Source organism: Myotis daubentonii, chromosome 15 (assembly GCF_963259705.1).
Source record: "Myotis daubentonii chromosome 15, mMyoDau2.1, whole genome shotgun sequence".
Classification (NCBI taxonomy): Eukaryota; Metazoa; Chordata; class Mammalia; order Chiroptera; family Vespertilionidae; genus Myotis; species Myotis daubentonii.
In genome coordinates, this window is record NC_081854.1 from 11,591,146 (window position 1) to 11,612,332 (window position 21,187).

The window sequence follows — 21,187 nt, forward strand, 5'->3', positions numbered from 1 at the left end:
AAAAACCTCAGGCACCAGAGGAGAGATTCAGAGTCCTCCAGCTCTGCAGTCAGTGCCGTGGTTCTCCACCAGGTCTGAGATCTGAGCCCCAGCCAACCCGGTCACAGCAGACGTTTCTGCAGGGTTCCTTTCTGAGAGCCTTGAAGATGAGCATCCGGACGCCACCCACACTCCTGGTGCTGGCGGCAAAGCGCCTGCTGAGGGACCAGGCCTCGGCCATCGCAGCTCTGGAGTACCTGCCCGCCGAGCTCTTCCCGGACCTGTTCGTCCTGGCCTACCATAGTGGACACCACCGCCAGCTCCTGAAGGCAATGGCCCAAGCCTGGCCCTTCACTGTCCTCCCTCTGGGGGTCCTGATGCAGCATCCCCCTGATCACGCCCCAACCAGCGTCATGGGCTTAAAAGCCGTGTTTGATGCGCTTGACGTTCTGCTTGCACAGGAGATTCGGCCCAGGAGGTGCAAACTGCGGGTGCTGGATTTAAGGAACATGGGTGCCAACTTCTGGAATACATGGTGTAGAGACAACGCCTGGCATTGCTCACTGACAGAACCAGTGACTGTGCACAGCTCCAGCCCCAACATGGAACATCCCCTGGCTCCCTTGGAGGTGTTCCTAGACCTTAACTTCAATGAAAGGGACGGGGATGAGTTTTCCATGCACATCATCCAATGGGCCCAGCAGAGGGAAGGGTCGCTACACCTGTGCTGCAAGGCGGTGAGGATTTCTGAGATGCCCTTCCAGAGGGTCAGGAGGGTCCTGGATAGGGTGCAGCTGGACTGCATCCAGGAGGCGGAAGTGCACTGCACCTGGGACCTGACCACCCTGGGGACGTTTGCTCTCTACCTGGGTCAGATGAGTAACCTGCAGAGACTCTCTCTCCCCCACATCCAATTGTTGGCTGAGGAGGAGGAGGACGAAGAGCAGGAGGAGGAGGACGAGGAAGAAGAACAACAGGAAGAGGAGCAGGAGTGGGAGGAGGAAGGGGAGTTAGAGAGGGAGGAGTGGGAGGAGGCAGAGGAGCAGGAGGTGGAAAGGCAGGAGCAGGAAGAGCAGCGGTCCTTTTCCCAATTCCTCTCTCAGTTGCTCAGGCTGCGGCACCTCCGGGAGCTCAACATGCGTTCTCCCTCCTTCCTGCGAGGCCGTCTGGACCAGATGCTCAGGTGCCTGCAGACTCCCTTGGACAAACTCTCCGTAACACTTGGCCAGCGGCTGACGCATTCAGACCTGAAACACCTGTTCCAGTGCCCGAACCTCAGGCAGCTGAAGATCCTGCATCTATTTAGCCTCAGCCTTGCGGATTTCAGTCCCGAGCCCCTGCGAGCTCTGCTGGAGGCAGTGGCACCCACCCTCCAGGACCTGGGTCTGGACAACTGTGGGATGGCGGGCTCCCAAGTCGAGGCCATCCTGCCTGCCCTGAGCCGCTGCCACCAGCTCAGCTTCTTCTCCATCTCGATAAACAACTTCCCCGTGGCCACCGTGGAGAAGCTGCTGCGCCACACAGCCGGGCTGCGCAGTTTGGAGCTCGAGCTGTACCCCGTCCCCCTGGAGTGTTACAGGACCTGGGGGGCTGTGGACCAGGAGAGAGTTGCCCTGATCCAGGCTGAGCTCACGGGGATACTGAGGGAGTTAGGAAGACCCAGGAGGATCCTGCTTGCCACCAAGCACTGTAGACATAGGGAGCTTTATCATGTGGCATTTTCATGACATGGAGCCCGTGATGTGCCCCTGCTCACCAGGTGCACCTAACAAGGGCTTCCTTCTAGGACCCTGGAAGCTAAAACCTCGGACTGGGGTGCAGTATGCAGGGGCCACTCACGTTTCAGGTTCATGCTCAGTGTGAATGGAGAAAGGGAGGGACCCAGCTCGGGAACAGGATTGCAGGGGCAAAGGTTGGGGAGTTTGAGGGACCACAAAGGCAAAAAGTGTCCTACAGTCAGAAACATGCATCTGATTTGCTTGAGGAGGGGTGGGGATTTGGGCTCAAGGTGCATCTGTGGGAGTTAATCCTGGGGTGGATGGTTGTAAAGGAATGTTCAGAAATAAAGACAATTTCAAGGGCCAAAAAAAAAACACTGTAAAATGTTTGCACCTGGCTATAAAGCTAGTAGGGTTCCTGGGCTGAAGAAACTCCAAGGGGGCTAGTCACTAGGTAGAAGAAGCCTGGCGTTGCTATGTGGCGTCATTACTCGGCGCCCACAGCCACCATTTCCGGACTGGGCTGGGCTGTGGGCCGAATTTTGTGCCATGGGGTCTTGGCAGTGTTGGCTGCGATTTGGTGGGGTGTCGCCCAGGGTGGTGGCAGGGCCTGCGTCCCACTTGGGGGAAGCCAAGTGTTGGTTTGTTGGTGCCAGGTCCGTGATGCCATTTGTTTTACTAGTATGGCCAGTGCGCATCATGGCAGCTCCTGCATTGAGCGTCTGCCCCCTGGTAGTCAGTGCACATCATAGCTACTGGTTGGATGGACAGACACTTAGCCTTTTATATATATAGACTAGTAGCCCGGTGCACAAAAATTTGTGCACTCAGGGGTGAGGGTGAGGCGTGGGGCCAGACCCCTCAGCCCGACCTGCACCTTCTGTCATGTTCCGGGACCCCAGCCACTCCTGGCCGAGGCACAGGCCTACAGGCCTGGGGCGGCCTGGCTCCCGAGGCCCCATTTTATCAAGAGAACAAAGTCGGCGTTAGTTACAGCCCTCACCGAACCCAGTACACTGCATCTGTGCATACAACTGTCTCGTTTATGTGCCTGAATTACTAACATCTTGAGGACATAGCTCCGTCTTATCCTGCTTCAACTTCAGTGCCTGCCCTGGTGCCAGGGACCTGAGAGGGTCTGCTGAGTGAGTGAGTGAGTGAGTGAGTGAGTGAGTGAGTGAGTGAATGAGTGAATGAGTGAATGAATGAGCAAGTAAGTGAATGAACAAGCAGCTACCAGCAGGGATAGTTCGCAGTCTGCTATGGGCTGCCTGACAGACACACCGGGAAGTTTCCGCCCTGCTCCCAGAGGCTGCATAGTTCGAGCAGGGCAAAGGCAGCCGGGGTGTGCATTTTGGCAGATCGGTGCATTAGCGCCTGTCAGGCGGGGATTCCCCCTCCCAGGGCCGTTTGTGGGCGTGGCCAGTGGCAGATGGGTGCATTAGCACCCGCCAGCCTCGGATCCCCTCGGGATGGACGTTTGTGGGTGTGGCTGGTGGCGGATCCGTGTGTTAGCACCCGCCAGCCCAGATTGCCCCGGGAGGGCCATTTGTGAGCGTGGCCAGTGGCCGATCGCTGCGGTCCCACTGCCAGCCCTGGGTCTGTTTTCATACCTGCCGCCTGCAGACCGGGTCGCAAATAGCAGGCCCGGATGGCAGCGGGGCAGGCAGGATGGCACTGTCCCGCCCTGCCTTCAGTATGCAAATTAGCCGCCATCTTTGTTGGCGGTTAACTGCCATCTTAGTTGGCAGTTAATTTGCATATCGCCCTGATTAGCCAATGGGAAGGATAGCAAAGTTACGGTTAATTACCATGTTTGTCTATTATTAGATAGGATAATACTCCACTGTCGCCGAAGCCAGTTGCTCAATGGTTAGAACGTTGGCCCATAGATCAGGGAGGATTCGATTCCTGTCAAGGGTGTGCGGGAGGGAACCAATTGAAGTTTCTCTCTCTGTATCTCCCCCTCCCTTCCACTCTCTCTAAAAATCAATGGGAAAAATATTCAGGTGAGTATTAACAACAACAAAAAATATTCCACTTGTAAATGTACCGGATTGTTTATCTGTTCACCAATTCATGGGCATTTGGGTGGTTCCCACTTTTTAGTTATTGTGAATAATGCTTCGTGGTCATTTGTGCACAAGCATGTGGACATGTTATTTCTCTTGGATATACACATACTTAGAAGTGGAACTGTTAGGACATATGGTAAGTTTATGTTTAAATTTTTTTTTATGTTTAACTTTTAAGAAACTGCCAGACTGCTTTACATTTCCACCAGAGGCATGTGAGGGTTCCTTTTCCTCAGAAATCTGAAAAGTACTTGGGTTCTTTGTTGTTCTGATTATAGTTATCCTAGTGGATGTGAAATGTTGTCTTGTCGTGGTTTTGAGTTGTGTTTCTCTGATGATGAAGGTATTGCGCATCTCTTCAAGTGTGTGTCTGGTTTATTGGCCCCTCCTTTTGTTTTGAGCGAGAATCTGTTAACCGCCTTGGCTGGTTTGGCTCAGTGGATAGAGCGTCAGCCTGAGGACTGAAAGGTCCCAGGTTCGATTCCAGCAAGGGCATGTACCTTGGTTGCGGGCACATCCCCAGTGGGGAGTGGGCAGGAGGCAGCTGATCGATGTTTCTAACTCTCTATTTCTCTCCCTTCCTCTCTGTAAAAAATCAATAAAATATGTTTTTTAAAAAATGGAAAAGGGCCAGTCAGAAATTAAGCATACACTGACTGAAATAAAAAATAATATACAGAGATCCAACAGCAGACTAGAGGATCCCAAGAATCAAGTTAAAGATCTGAAATACGAAGAAGCAAAAAACACCCAACCAGAAAAGCAAAAAGCAAAAAGAATCCAAAAATATGAAGATAGTGTAAGGAGCCTCTGGGATACTTCAAGTGTACCAACATCTGAATTATGGGAGTGCCAGAAGAAGAAAGAGAGCAAGATATTAAAAACCTATTTGAAGAAATAATGACAGAAAACTTTCCCTACCTGGTGAAAGAAATAGACTTACAAGTCCAGGAAGCATAGAGAACCCAAACAAGAGGAATCCAAAGAAGACCACACCAAGACACATCATTATTAAAATGCCAAGGGCAAAAGACAAAGAGAGAATCTTAAAAGCAGCAAGAGAAAGAAAGTCAGTTACCTACAAGGGAATACCCATACGACTGTCAGCTGATTTCTCAACAGAAATCATGCAGGCCAGAAGGGAGTGGCAAAAAATATTCAAAGTGATGAATAGCAGGAACCTACAACCAAGATTACTTCACCCAGCAAAGCTATCATTTAAAATTGAAGGTCAGATAAAGAGCTTCACAGATAAGAAAAAGCTAAAGGAGTTCATCACCACCAAACCAGTATTATATGAAATGCTGAAAGGTATCCTTTAAGAAGAGGAAGAAGAAGAAAAAGGTAAAGATACAAATTATGAACAACAAATACACATCTATCAACAAGTGAATCCAAAAATCAAGGGAATACATAATCTGATGAACAGAATGAACTGGTGATTATAATAGAATCAGGGGCATAGAAAGGGAATGGACTGACTATTCTTGGGGGGGAAAGGGGTGAGGGGGATGCTGGAAGAGACTGGACAGAAATCGTGCACCTATGGATGAGGACAGTGGGTGGGGAGTGAGGGTGGAGGGTGGGGTGGGAACTGGGTGGAGGGGAGTTATGGGGGGAAAAAAGAGGAACAAATAATAATCTGAACAATAAAGATCTAATTTAAAAAAAAAGAAAAGAAAGAAAAAGCTAAAGGAGTTCGTCACAACCAAACCAGTATTATATGAAATGCTGAAGAGTATTCTTAAGAAGAGGAAGATGAAGAAAAAGGTAAAGAGAAAAAATTATGAACAACAAAGTGACAACAAATATATATCTATCAACAAGTGAATCTAAAAATCAAATGAATAAAAATTCTGAAGAACAGAATAAACTGGTGAATCTAATAGAATCAGGGGCATGGAAATGGAGCGGACTGACAGTTCTCAGGGGGAAGGGGGTATAGGGAGGGTGTGGAAAGAGACTGAGCAAAGATCATATATGCACCTATGGAGTACCTACGGCTGCAGACAGTGGGCTGGTGAGAGCCTACTGTGGGATGTGTAGAGGGGAGGTATGCGGGGGAAAAGAGGAACATCTGTAATAATCTGAACAATAAAGATTAAAAATAAATAAAATAAAAATAAAAAGATTCCCAGGTGATTCTAATGTGCAGCCAAGGTTGAGAACCACTGGTATAGAGACACCATTTCCCCACAGAACATCCGGCGTTTCCTGAAGGAGTGGGCTTAGCAATCTAAATCATATTTCAGTGGAAGGGGCTGAGAGGGGAAACAGGGACATCTGTAATAGTGTCAGCAACGAAAATAAAGAAAAACTATATAAGATCTCCCTAAAATAAATAAATCAACCAATTAATCAATCATATTTCAGCCCGGCCAGTGTGACTCAGTGGTTAAGTGTCGACTAATGCACCAAGAGGTCACAGGTTAGATTCCTGGTCAGGGCACATGCCTGAGTCATGGGTTCCATCCCCGATTCCTGGTAGGAGTGTGCAGGAGGCAGACAATTGGTTTTTCTCTCTCATGGATGTTTCTATCTCTCTCTTTTTTTCCTTCCTTTCTCTAAAAAAATCAATAAAAATTTTGAAAAATAAATAAATCATATTTCAAGAGATAACAGCAACAACAATTTAAAAGGATTATTAAAATGACATTTATGAGGCTGTGAGCAATTCTTTTTTAAAATATATTTTTATTAATTTTAGAGAGGAAGGGAGAGGGAGAAACATCGATTGGCTGCCTCCTGCACGCTCCTTACTGGAGATAGATCCCACAACTTGGGCATGTGCTCTGACCAGGAATTGAACTGGTCACCTCCTGGTTCATGGGTTGATGCTCAACCACTGAGCCACACCAGCTGGGCTATTTTTTTTTTTCCCTTGCAAATCATGAGATTTATTAGCAGTGAAATATTTCAGAGTTGTTGGTCAGTTGGCAAAAGCATGACTGTGGTTATAAGACACTGCTAGGTTATAAGACACACAAATGTGAGGGATTTCACTGTTTTTGCTGTTTTGTTTTAATGACTGTGCTTGACAACTATGGCTTGATTTATAGATTTTTGACATAAAATCCTTCTCAATTTTAGGCTGTTTCCCTTTTGAGCCTTGATCTTTAATAACACATTGTATGTGGGAAACGTATTTATACGTTTTGCTTATATGTTTTACGTTGACTGGTAGTAGAGCGCGGGACACGTATTAATAAGTTTTTTATAGACTAGCGGTAGAATGCGGGTAACGTATAAATACGTAAACTAAAGTTATCGTAATTTTACTGAACGTTGCCATTTGCTCAAAAAATTAGCAAAAATGGCCCATCATCTCCTCACCCAGGCTGGCCAGGCACCCCAGTGGGGACCCCCACCCGGAAGGGGGTGTGACCAGCTGCAAACAGCCATCATCCCCTCATCCAGGCTGGCCAGGCACCCCAGTGGGGACCTCCACCCTGATCCAGGACACCTTTCAGAGCAAACCAGCCGGCCCCCACCCATGAACCAGGCCTCTATCCTATATAGTAAAAGGGTAATATGCCTCCCAGCACCGGGATCAGCGGGCCTCCTGGCACCGGGATCAGCGTGACAGGGAGCAGCGCCAAAACCCCCTGATCGCCCTGCGGCTCTGTGTGTGACAGGGGGCGGCGCCCCAACCCCCCTCCAGGGGCCCTGCTCTGTGTGTGACGGGGTAGAGCCATAACCTCCCCATCAGCCCTGCCCTGAGTGTGAGAGTGGCGGCGCCCCAACCCCCTGATCGGCCCTGCTCTGTGGGTGACAGGGGGCGGTGCCCCAACTCCCCTATCGGCCCTACTCTGTGAGTGACGGGGGGGGGGGCTGGGGGGGAGCTCCCCAACCCCCTGATTGACCCTGCTCTGTGCATGACAGGGTACGGAGCCCCAACCCCCCTGATAGGCCCTGCTCTGTGCGTGACAGGGGGTGGCACCGCAACCTCCCCATCGACCCTGCCTTGAGTGTGACAGCGGGCGGTGCCCCAACCCCCCAATCGGCCCTACCCTGAGCATGGCTGACGGTGGCATCACAACTTCCCAATCCGCCCTGCTCTGTGCATGACAGGGGAAGGCGCCCCAACTCCCCAATCGGCCCTGCTCTGAGCCCGACCAGGGGCTACACCTAGGGATTGGGCCTGCCCTTTGCCACCCGGGAGCAGGCCTAAGCCAGCAGGGCATTATCTCCCGAGGGGTCCCAGACTGCGAGAGGGCACAGGCCGGGCTGAGGGACCCCCCTCCCCCTACGAGTGCACAGATTTTTGTAGTAGATATATAAGCCTAAACAACTGGTATGACCGAATAACCGGAACAACCGGATGACCAGTCGCAATGACGCGCACTGATGCGCGTAATAATAATAATAATAATAATAATAATAATAAATGTAACTCCATCTCTCTAAGAGTTGCTTGGTTCTTCTCCGGTTTTCTGTAACAAAATGGAGTATGCTGGTGGGCTACTGGCAGCTTTTCAGTCCATGTTCAGTCACATCATGATGGTGTTTTGTTGTTTTTTTAAAATATATTTTTATTGATTTCATAGATGAAGGGAGAGAGAGAGAGAGATAGAAACATCAATGATGAGAGAGAATAATGGACTGGCTGCCTCCTTCACACCCCCCACTGGGGATTGAGCCCACAACCCGGGCAAATGCCCTTGAGCGGAATTGAACCCGGGACCCTTCAACCCACAGGCCGACGCTCTATCCATTGAATGATGACGGATTTTAATTGGCCACAGTGGGAGCGTATACGCCGAGGAGAACGGCAAAGACTGCAAGTCACAGCTTAATTTATTGTATATTGAATATTTAGACAAGAAAGAGGGCTCCTTCCCTTTTCTGCCTGACCCCCAAATATCTTTATTACCACCCTGAGGATTACCTGTCCTAAGAAAAAATAGGAAACGAAAAAGGAACACATGGGTAAAGAATAAAAATGGCGAGAAACAAGTATCTATCAATAATAACTTTAAATGTAAATGGATTAGCCAAAACCGGTTTGGCTCAGTGGATAGAGCGTCGGCCTGCGGACTGAGGGGTCCCAGGTTCGATTCCAGTCAAAGGCATGTACCTTGGTTGCGGGCACATCCCCATTGGGGGATGTGCAGGAGGCGGCTGATCGATGTTTCTCTCTCATAGATGTTTCTGACTCTCTATCTCTATCCCTTCCTCTCTGTAAAAAATCAATAAAATATATTAAAAAATAAAATAAATGTAAATGGATTAAATGCCCCAATCAAAAGACATAGGGTAACTGAGTGGATAAGAAAACATGACCCATATATCTGCTGTCTACAGGAAACACACCTCAGAAAAAAAGACACACACAGACTGATGGTGAAGGGATGGAAAAAGGTTCTTCAGGCAAATGGAAATGAAAAAAAAGCTGGGGTAGCAATACTTATTTCTGTTAAATTAGATCTCAAAGTGAAGGACATAAAAAGAGATAAGGAAGGCCACTTCATAATACTAAAGGGAGCAATCCAACAAGAAGAAATAACTCTGGTAAACATATACGCACCCAATATAGGAGCACCCAAATACATAAGAAAACTTCTGGAGAGGATCAAGGGAGAGATTGACAGCAATACAATCATAGTAGGTGACTTTAACACCCCACTATCACCATTGGACAAATCCTCTAAACAAAAAATCAGCAAAGAAACTTCAATCCTAAATGATTCACTAGATCAGATGGAATTAATTGACATCTTCAGAACATTTCATCCCAAAGCAACCGGTCGTTATGGTCCTTATGGTCGCTGGCTTTTTATATATATAGACTAGAGGCCCGGTGCACAAAAATTTGTGCACTTGGAGGGGATGGGGGGTACCTCAGCCCGGCCTGTGCCCTCTCACAGTCTGGGACCCCTCAGGGGATGACCACCTGCTGGCTTAGGCCCGCTCCCCAGGGGATTGGGCCTAAGATGGCAATCAGACATCCCTCTGGCAGCCCGGCAGCCCTCGGGGGATGTCCACTTGCCAGCAGGGAGCAGGTCTAAACTGTAGTCGGACATCCTTAGCGCTGCTGAGGAGGCAGGAGAGGCTCCCACCACCATCGCTGTACTGGCAGCCATCAGCCTGGCTTGTGGCTGAGCAGAGCTCCTCCCATGTGAGAGCGCCCTGACCAACAGAGGGCAGCTCCTGCATTGAGCGTCTGCCCCCTGGTGGTCAGTGTGTGTCATAGTGATCAGTCATTCCCAGTCCTTCTGCTGTTAGGGTCAGTTTCCATATTACCCGTTTACTATATAGGATAGAGGCCTGGTGCACGGGTGGGGGCCGGCTGGTTTGCCCTGAAGGGTGTCCCGGATCAGGGTGGGGGTCCTGCTTGGGTGCCTGGTCAGCCTGGGTGAGGGGATGATGGCTGTTTGCAGCTGGTCACACCCCCTTCAGGGTGGGGGTCCCACTTGGGTGCCTGGCCAGCCTGGATGAGGGGATGATGGCTGTTTGCAGCTGGTCACACCCCCTTCAGGTTGGGGGTCCCCACTGGAGTGCCTGGCCAGTCTGGGTGAGGGGCTGAGGGCTGTTTTCAGGCTGGTGGGCAACTGAAGCTCCCAGCCTCTCCTTTTTTCTTTTTTTCTTTTTATTCTGGGATTAATTTACCTTCTATAGCTGTCACTGGAGCTGAGAGCAGGCTCCAGCTCTGAAGCCGTTATTGGCTGAAAGCAGGTACCTGGGTTTGTTTAGATTCTATAATTGAAACTCTGTTGCCATCACTGGCCGCTCTAAGCTCTGAGGCCGCGCTGGCTGAAAGCAGGTATCTGGGGTTTGTTTAGATTCTATAATTGCAATATTGTTTCATCTGGAGCTCAGAGCTGAGCTGCGGGAGGCAGGGAACATTGACTTCCTCCATCACTGGAGTAAGCAAGCCTCATGTTCGCTTCACCTGCCTGGCTGCTGGCCGCCATCTTGGCTGGCAGTTAATTTGCATATCTCGCTGATTAGCCAATGGTCAGGGTAGCAAAGTTATGGTTAATTACCATGTTTCTCTATTATTAGATAGGATTGTTTCCCAATGAAATATACCAGGGAAAAGTATTGCTTTGAGAAATGTCCAAGATTTTCCTGTTTATGTTTTCTTCTAGAATAGTTATGGTTGTGAGTCTAATATTTAAGGTATTTAATCCATTTTGAGTTTATATTTGTGTATGGTGTAAAAAGACCTAATGAATATTTTTTTTTCTTCCTTTCTTTTTTCTCATCATTGATATTTTTTTAAAATATATTTTATTGATTTTTTACAGAGAGGAAGGGAGAGGAATAGAGAGTTAGAAACATCGATGAGAGAGAAATATCGATCAGCTGCCTCCTGCACACCTACTGGGGATGTGCCCACAACCCAGGTACATGCCCTTGACCAGAATTGAACCTGGGACCTTTCAGTCCGCAGGCCGACGCTCTATCCACTGAGCCAAACCGGTTCGGCTTTTTTCTTTTTTTTATTGCTTAAAATATTACAAAGGGTAGTACATTTGTCTCCTTTTTTCCCCCTTGACCTTCCCCTAGCCTCCCCTACCCCCAAGTGCCTTGTGTCCATTGGTTATGATTATATGCATGCATGCAAGTCCTTTGGTTGATCTCTTACCCCCCCCCCCCGCCAACCCTCCCCAGCCTTCCTGCTGTAGTTTGACAGTCTGTTTAATGCTGCTTTGCCTCTGTATCAATTTTTGTTCATCAGTTTATAATGGTCTTTATTATCCATAAATGAGTGAGATCATGTGGTATTTATCTTTCTCCGACTGGCTTATTTCACTTAACATAATGCTTTCCAGTTCCATCCATGCTGTTGCAAATGGTAAGAATTCCTTCTTTTTTACAGCAGCATAGTATTCCATTGTGTATATGTACCACAGTTTTCTAATCCATTCATCTGTTGATGGGAACTTAGGCTGTTTCCAAATCTTAGCTATGGTAAATTGTGCTGCTATGAACATTGGGGGTGCATATATCCTTTCTGATTGGTGTTCCTGGTTTCTTGGGATATATTCCTAGCATTGGGATCAATGGGTCAAATGGGAGTTCCATTTTTAACTTTTTGAGGAAACTCCATACTGTTCTCTACAGTGGCTGCACCAGTCTGCATTCCCACCAGCAGTGCACGAGTGTTCCTTTTTCTCCGCATCCTCTCCAGCATTTGTCGTTTGTTGATTTGTTGATGATAGCCATTCTGACAGGTGTGAGATGGTACCTCATTGTTGTTTTGATTTGCATCTCTTGGATTATTAGTGACTTTGAGCATGTTTTCATATGTCTCTTGGCTTTCTGAATGTCCTCTTTTGAAAAGTATCTATTTAGGTCCTTTGCCCATTTTTTGATTGGATTGTTTATCTTCCTTTTGTTAAGTTGTATGAGTTCCCTATAAATGTTGGAGAGTAAACTCTTATCGATGATAACATTGGCAAATATGCTCTCTCATGCAGTGGGCTTTCTTGTTGTTTTGTTGATGGTTTCTTTTGCTGTGCAGAAGCTTTTATTTTGATGTAGTCCCACTTTTTTATTTTCTCTTTAGTTTCCATTGCCCTAGAACAGGGGTGGGCAAACTTTTTGACTCGAGGGCCACAATGGGTTCTTAAACTGGACCGGAGGGCCAGAACAAAAGCATGGATGGAGTGTTTGTGTGAACTAATATAAATTCAAAGTAAACATCATTACATAAAAGGGTACAGTCTTTTTTTTTTTTAGTTTTATTCATTTTAAACGGGCCGGATCCGGCCCGCGGGCCGTAGTTTGCCCACGGCTGCCCTAGGAGATGTATCGGTGAAGAAATTGCTTCAGCATATACCTAATGAATATTCTTGCACAAGCTTCCTGGTCCAAGGGAAATCTCTTTCAGAAGACCTCTGTCAGGCAGGTTGTGAAATAATAGAAAAAAATGTCCTTCTATCTATCTATCTATCTATCTATCTATCCATCCATCCATCCATCTGTCTAATCTAGCACAAACCTCTGGAACCCTTTGTAATTTCCTAAACACTGGGAGCATCTTTTTTGTAACATTGGGTCTCTGGTCCTGGTTTCCTACACAGAGTTCCTAAACCCTCTGGAATTTCCTGGGTGATAGGAGTGTCCTTTGTTTTGAAAGCGAGGCGATGCGGAGCAGGGTCGTGGATGGCTTCATGATGGGTGCTGGCCACCAGCCATGATTAGAAGTTTGACACGTTAACCCCACCCACATCTTCCTGGAAGGGAAGAGAGTCTGGAGGTTGAGTTAATAATCACTTAAGCCTTCATAATGATGGAGTTCAGAGAACCTGATGCTCACATCCGGGCCCAGGAAGGTGGTGACGAGCTGCACCAGGAGGGAGCGCCTGTGCGCCCACCCTCACAGGGCTCGCCCTTTCTGCTTATCTATATTCTCCATTGTGTCCTTTAATATGTAACTAGGGGCCCAGTGCACAAACTCATGCACCTTGGAAGGAACTGTGGGCCGCGAGGCTGCAATGGGCATAGAGGCGGGTCTCAGCCCATCCTCCGCACCCCAGCCTGGCCCCTCCCACTGCGGCCCCTGGTCCCCTGTCTGCCGGCAGCCCTGCTCCCACTGCTGCCTCTCCCACGCACTGACGGCGCCAGCCCCACTCGCACCCACTGATGGCATGGAGCGATTGGGGCCGGTACCAGCAGCAGGTACAAGCGGAGCCAGTGCCGTCAGCGGGTACAAGCGGCGGCTGCTGCCCTGATCACCTCTCAGGAGCAGGGGGAGATGGAGAAGCCCTCAGGGATGATCGGGATCAGTGCTGGGCACCGGCAGCAGGTGCAAGTGGTGGCTCCAGTGCCAGCTGCAGGTGTGAGCGGGGACAGTGCTGGCAGTGGGTATGAGCAGGGCCGTTGCCAGCAGCGGGTGCAAGCGGGAACGGCGCCAGCAGCGGGAGCAGGCGGGAACTGCACCCGCAGCAGTTGCAGGCGCTCAGCAGGACCGCAGCGTGCAGGAGCAAAGAATTTTCAGTAACCACCAGAGGCTCGCCCTGATGACAGCGACCGGTGCCCTGCCTTGGTCTGATGCCCCCGCTCACCTGCTCCACCATCCTGCCGCAGCCAATGCCCACCATGTTCCACACTCTGCCACCTGCTGCCAATGCCCGACATGGTCCGCACATGCCCCCTGGTGGTCAGTGTACGTCATCGTCACCGGTTGGTTGTTTGCTTGTTCCGCCTTTCGGTCTATTTGCATACTAGGGTATTATATATATAGATAAACTGTTTATCTTCAGTGTTTTCCTGAGATCTGTGAGCTGTTCTAGCAAATGATCGAATCCAAGGAGAATGTCATGGTGAAAAGAAAATGGGGGTGGTGGGGGGAATGCTTGCAATCTAGTTCAGTATCTGGTTAAAACTGTAGTCTTACTTCCCACTCTGACTGACTTGGGCTGAGCTGTGGAGCATGCCCCCAAGGCCCCGCCAAGACTGACTTGAGCAGAGCTGCGGGGACCCTCGGGGACCCGCCACAGGAGGAGATATAGGTCAGAGCCTCCCCAGGAGTTCAGTTCAGGCTCTGGATCTGGAATTCCCCTGGACTAGAAGATCTGCGAAATAAAAGTTAAACTTCCCTCCCTCAGAGTGCTGGCTGATCGTCCTCCCGTGCATTCTGCCACAACAGTGGGAACCTCCAGTTCAGCGGTTCTCAGCCTGTGGGTCGCGACCCCTTTGGCGGTCGAACGACCCTTTCACAGGGGTCGCCTCAGACCATCCTGCATATCAGATATTGACATGACGATTCATAACAGTAGCAACATGACAATTATGAAGTAGTAACGAAAATAATTCTATGGTTGGGTCACAACGTGAGGAACTGTATTTAAAGGGCCAGAAGGTTGAGAACCACTGCTCTAGTTTGTAGCCATGTTAGACAGGAGTTGTGGGGGACCTGGAGGCCTGCTGTTTGTATTTAGAGTCTGAAGTGGGGGGCAGTGCTGTGGAGCTGAGCCCTCAGCTGGAGGGCTTCTCATGAATTGCAGTTAGTGTCTGGATTCATTAAATTGTAGGCCACCGGGCTGGTGTTTCAGAGAGTTGCCCGGTGTGGGAGAAAGACGCCCACACATGTGGTGTGAGGAGACTCATGTGAGAATAAAGGAGAAACACAACACTGTATTTTTTTCACACACGGGGACCAACTTTTTCAAAGTGGTCTTTACCCGCACAGAAGGGTAGGCACCAGCAAAGAGAGCTGCCTTTGAAGCAACATTTAAGCTTTCTGGCCCTGGCCAGTGTGGCTCAGGCGGTGGGAGCCTCGTCCCATGCACCAAAGGACTGTGGGTTCGATTCCCGGTGAGGGAACTTAGCCAGGTTGCAGGTTCAATCCCCGAACAGGAGGCAACCAATCGATGTGTCTCGCTCTCTCTTTCCCTCTCTCTTCCTCTTTCTCTAAAGTCAGTTTTTTTTTTTTTAATTAAAAAATACACACAAACATGTAAGCTTTTCAGGTGCCATGGCCTCCGTGAGGAGGGCCCCCCACACCGCACCACCACTGGTTCCTTTAGCTCTCCAGTGAACCCCAGTCCAGACATGCCAGGAACAGCATGATTTTGCCTACAAAAATTGGGAATGGCCCACACTGACTTTGGTGTTGCTGTGTCAAGTCACTCCCAACGCCTTTTTATTCCGGAAACCTTTCCGCACTCCTGGTTTTTACCTTGTGTGTTTACCAGTTATCCTAGTCATGCCTCTGGGTCTGTCAGGGTAGGGACTCAAGCGGCACCCAGTGGATCCTAGAAGATTTCCGCACCCTAGACTAAATGGAGATAGCCAGACAGGCACATGCCTTAGAGAGCCTGATATAGTTGACTAGAGGCCCGGTGCACAAATTCATGCATGGGTGGGGTTCCTCAACCTGGCTGGCTATTGGGGCCGATTGGGGCCATCTTCCCCAGTCCCAGTTGGGGCCGATCAAGGCTGGCCGGCCAGGGGGAAGGACCATGGGAGGTTGGCTGGCTGCAGGAGGTTGGCTGTGGGAACACACTGACCACCAGGGGGCAGCTCCTGCATTGAGCACCTGCCCCCTGGTGGTCAGTGCACATCACAGTGACCTCTCGACCAGTCGTTCGGTCAACCAGTCATAACGGTTGCTTAGGCTTTATATATATAGACTAGAGGCCCAGTGCACGAAATCGTGCACACATAACTCGCCGCCGCTTGCCGCCACTCACCGCCCTGCCCAACCGCCGCAAGCCATGAGCCGCCCTGCCCACCGCCATGAGCTGCCGCGTGAGCCACCGCAAGCCACTGCTCACGGGCTGGGGGTTGGGGGGGACTGAGAGATGGTCAATGCGCCTCATGGCAACTGGTCAAGTAATCATTCTGGTCGTTCCATTATGTTCCCTGACCTTTTAGTATATAGGATGTTGGATTCCTGTGGCAGCGTCCACAGACACAGCATAAAGAATGGCAACCAGCCCAACTGGAGTGTCATCGTCCTGGGCACCAAAAGGTTGCAGTTCAGTCCCCGGTCGGGGCACGTACTGAAGGCAACCAATCAGTGTTCCTCACATCAATGTTTCTCTCTATCCCCACTCCCTCCTTTCCACTCTCTCTAAAAAGCAATGAGAAAAATGTCCTCGGATGAGGATAAACAAAAAAAATGCTACATCTTGATAAGTGGACTAAGTGGACTAATTTAAAACTCTGAGGAAGAGAGAGAGAGAGAGAGAGAGAGAGAGAGAGAGAGAAACATTGATATGAGAGAGACACATGGATTGGTTGCCTCTCAAACCTGCAACCCAGTAGGTGCCCTTGACTAAGAATCAAACCCAAGACTCTTTGGTGTGTGGGCCAACACTCTAACCACTGAGCAACCAGCCAGGGCTCAAGAAGTAGATTTGATAAGGCTTCATGGAGAAGCTAAACTTGTCTCTAAGATTGGATGTTTTATAATACAATTGTTTAGATAAAGAAAGACTATGAAAATCACAGGCATGGTTGCAAAAAAACCCCCAAGCTCATAGATGTTCTGAAAGGAAAAGTTAATGAAAGCCCCAGAATGTAGAACAAAGAGGGGAGGGATGCGAAAACAGGACAGAAGCAGAGTGGGGGGTGGGGGGAGGGGGGAGGATGGTATAGGGGGATAAATGGTGATGGGGAAAATTAAATTAAAAAAGAAAACCCTGGCTGGTGTGCCTCAGATGGTCGGAGCATCATCAGGTGGGTTCAGTTCCCAGTTGGGGCGCATGCGGAAGGCAGCCGATATATGTTTCTCTTTCACATCGATGTTTCTCCCCCTTCTTCTTCTCTCTAAAATCAAGTAAAAAAAAAAAAAAAAAACAAAAAAAAACAAAAAAAAAAACAGGAGAGGAAAGTCTAGAGGTGAAGAAGGATCAGTGCAGGCCGTGTTCCAGATGAGGAGGTGTTCCAGGAGTGACAGGGAAATGGAGGGGAGGAAATGCATCCCACGCACAGTGAGGGGTCGCCAGGCACACCCTCACTCTGACACCAACTGTGCCCGGACAGCTCAGCCAAAGGTTTGGGGAGCCTTTGTAGAAAAGACAGACAAAGAGAATAAGCTGGGTCTAGGTGGATCTCCTGTGCCTGGCTGAGGCCACAGAGAACCAGAGGGCAAGCTGAGCCTTTATTTTATAGCCAGAAGTAAACAAGGTAGTGGTCACCATAGTTACAGTGAGTTTCCCACAACCCATTAGCTATCCAGATAAGATCAATAAGGTCAAGCCTAATTATGCTAAGAGGGCTGTGCCCTCTAAGCTGGGAATTGTTTGTGGCTTTGCCAACAGGTCAATCTGAGGCTTAACCCTATAGCCCAGCAGTTCTCAACCTGTGGGTCGCGACCCCTTTGGGGGTTGAACGACCCTTTCACAGGGGTCGCCTAAGACCATCGGAAAACACTTATATAATTACATATTGTTTTTGTGAGTAATCACTATGCTTTAATTATTTTCAATTTGTAACAATGAAAATACATCCTGCATATCAGATATTTACATTATGATTCATAACAGTAGCAAAATTACAGTTATGAAGTAGCAACGAAAATAATTTTATGTTTGGGGATCACTACAACATGAGGAACTGTATTAAAGGGTCACGGCATTAGGAAGGTTGAGAACCACTGCTATAGCCACTCCCTACAACCAACCGCAAGTTCAGGGAGCCCAAACAACCTCCAATTTCAATAATTTGGTGGAAAGACTCACTGATTATTACACCCCCCGTTACAGTTTATTAGAGAGAGGATGCAGGTTAAAATCAGCCTCGGGAAGAGGTATGTGGGGCAGAACCCAGGAGAGCTCCCGTGGTCCCAGTGGGATCGGGGACAGCACTAACTTCTCCCAGCAACAATGAGTGACAACCAGGGAAGCTCGCCCAGGCCATGTCCTCCAGGGGCTTTAAGGGGGGTGGGTCACAGAGACCAGGTTTCCGAACTGTGTGGCCCACCTTAGTGTCAGCCGCTTGGCTCCAGGGGGTGAGCTGATACCACGGGGCCCAGAACCCTCCCGGTAAATGAAGAGCTAGAGTCCACTCTCGGGCATGGCCCAGGCCCCAAGTAAACAGACACTCCTATCAGGCAGGACATTCCAAGGACTTAAAGACTTCCTCTCCGGACGGGACAGAAGGGCGAAGGCCAGAGCTCCAGCTGCTGGGTAGGGTTAATCCTTTACTTGCGCAGACAAGAAACATTCCCAGGACTAAAGAGAAAAACAAGCTTAGGATAGAAAAGTATAAAAGAATGGAACAGGAGGAACTCATCCATAAACCCATCCTGGTGCAGTCAGTGCTACAGGGTGACAGAAAGTCCCTCCGCTGGCACAAGTGATGGAACCAGGCCCCAAACAGCTGAGGAATTTTGCACCGGTAATTCTGGGCCTAGAAACTGTCATCTAGTCTAGTGTGAAAGTAGGCAAAGAACAGTAAACACTTATTATGACTCAGAAAGGCATCTAATCTAATAAAAGAGAAACATGGTAATTGGGGTACGACCGCTACCCTTCCCATTGGCTAATCAGGGAGATATGCAAATTAACTGACAGCCCAGATGGCGGCTGGCAGCCAGGCAGCTTGAAACTAACATGAGGCTTGCTTGCTTCAGTGACGGAGGAAACCAACGTTCCCTGCCTGCCTTGCAGGCCTCTGAGCCTGCAGTTTGAAACATTTTAACAAATATAGAAGCTAAAAAAAAAACCCAGAAACCAGCTTTCAGCAAGCTGGGATCTCAGAGCTGGAGTCAGAGCTGGAGTTATACATTGTTTCGATTACCTACTTTCAGCAGCAGAGGCCTAAGAGCTGGAGCCTCAGAGCTAAAGCTGGCCCAGAATTAAAAAAAAGAAAAGAAAAAAAGGAGCAGTTGGGAGCTTCCGTCACTCGCCAGTCTGAAAACAGCTCTCAACCCCTCACCCAGACTGGCCAGGCACCCCAGTGGGGACCCCCACCCTGAAGGGTGTGTGACCAGCTGCAAACAGCCCTCAGCCCCTCACCCAGACTGGCCAGGCACCCCAGTGGGGACCCCCACCCTGAAGGGTGTGTGACCAGCTGCAAACAGCCATCATCCCCTCACCCAGGCTGGCCAGGCACCCCAGTGGGAACCCCCACCCTGATCCAGGACACCCTTCAGAGCAAACCAGCCAGCCCCACCCACGCACCAGGCCTCTATCCTATATAGTAAAAGGGTAATATGCCGCCCAGCACCGGGATCAGCGGAGCCGAGAGGCCTCCCGGCACTGGGATCAGCGTGACAGGGGGCAGCACCCAAACCCCCTGATCGCCCTGTGGCTCTGTGTGTGACAGCATGCGGTGCCCCAACCCCCCCCCCCCCCCACGGGCCCTGCTCTGTGTGTGACAGGGTAGAGCCATAACCTCCCCATCAGCCCTGCCCTGAGTGTGAGAGTGGCGGAGCCCCAACCCCCTGATCGGCCCTGCTCTGTGGGTGATAGAGGGCGGCACCCCAACCCCCTGATCTGCCCTGCTCTGTGTGTGACAGGGGGCGGTGCCCCAACTCCCCTATCGGCCCTACTCTCTGAGTGACAGGGGAGAACTCCTCAACCCCCTGATGGGCCCTGCTCTGTGCATGACAGGGTGCAGCGCCCCAACCCCCGGATTGGCCCTGCTCTGTGCGTGACAGGGGGTGGCACCGCAACCTCCCCATCGACCCTGCCTTGAGTGTGACAGGGGGCGGTGCCCCAACCCCTCAATCGGCCCTACCCTGAGCGTGACTGGGGGTGGCATCACAACCTCCCGATCCGCCCTGCTCTGTGCATGACAAGGGGCGGCGCCCCAACTCCCCAATCAGCCCTGATCTGAGCCCAATCAGGGGCTGCACCTAGGGATTGGGCCTGCCCTCTGCCACCCGGGAGCAGGCCTAAGCCAGCAGGGCGTTATCTACCGAGGGGTCCCAGACTGCGAGAGGGCACAGGCCGGGCTGAGGGAACCCCCTTCCCCCCGAGTGCACAAATTTTTGTGCACCGAGCCTCTAGTCTATAATAAAAGTGTAATATACTAATTAGACCAGATGTCATTCCGGACATCCTTCCTACCATCCGGGTCCCGGGTGCCTGCGAGCAACCTGGGGGAAGCCAGCCCAGGTCCCAGGTGCCGGAGGGAAGCCAGTGCTGGCAGCCGGGGAAAGGAAGGCCTACTCTTGCATGAATTTCGTGCACCAGGCCTCTAGTGTAAATATAATAGCACAGCAGACAGACCACAGGAGATGGAGGGCAGGGGAGAGTAGAGAGTGGGAGGAGCAGTTAATGTGCCTACAAGTGCGCCTCAGGAAGTTAAGGCAATAGGCATGTTATTTAGAACCACAAAGGCTACCAATTAATAGTAACAGACAAAATAAAAATCGCTTGCAAAACCTGGGAGGGAGAGGAAAGGACACAGAATGTGCTAAATTCACACAAGTGGGGGTGGCAGTGGAAAGTCAAGTCATAATGTCTTTAAATATTTTATTGATTTTGAGAGAGGAAGGGAGAGGGAGAGAAACATTAATGTGAAAGTGACACATTCATAGGCTGCCTCCTGCACCCCCCCACCCCCCTCCACCGTGGATTGAGCCTGAAACCCCGTCATGTGCCCTGACAGGGAACCCAACTGGGCGAGGGGGGGGGGGCGCTCCTGGTGCATGGGACAACGCTCAACCAACTGAGCCACACCGGCCAGGGCTCAAGTCATAATATTTTTAAAAATCCAATTGAGTAAATCAAGGGTTAGAGGTATAAGCTTGTGATTTGGCACCCTAGGGTTAAAGTGGAAGAAAAAATGCAGAAAAGATAAAAAGTGGTTCACCTTGGAGGGGTGGGACCACAGAGGGAGGCGGCCGATGGACTGCCCTGGCGACACGCCCCTTTCTGTGCAGCCAGCCGCCGGGTGCATAGGAATGTGGCCCGATTCAGATCAGCCCGGCTGCTGCGACATTTCCAGGAATCCATCCCTTAATGAGTGCAAAGAGGCTTATCGTTTTTCCCAGCAGCCCCTGGA

At 50.0% G+C, this 21,187-nt stretch overlaps 2 protein-coding genes across 2 annotated transcripts in view; both read left to right on the plus strand.

The window, feature by feature from the left end:
- The window catches only part of OPA3 (outer mitochondrial membrane lipid metabolism regulator OPA3), a 93,429-nt gene that overhangs the window by 69,280 nt on the left and 2,962 nt on the right, over positions 1–21,187 (plus strand). The gene's annotated exons all lie outside the window — the stretch shown is intronic.
- Positions 1–21,187, plus strand: part of ERCC1 (ERCC excision repair 1, endonuclease non-catalytic subunit) — a 202,341-nt gene that overhangs the window by 57,245 nt on the left and 123,909 nt on the right. The window lies entirely within an intron of this gene.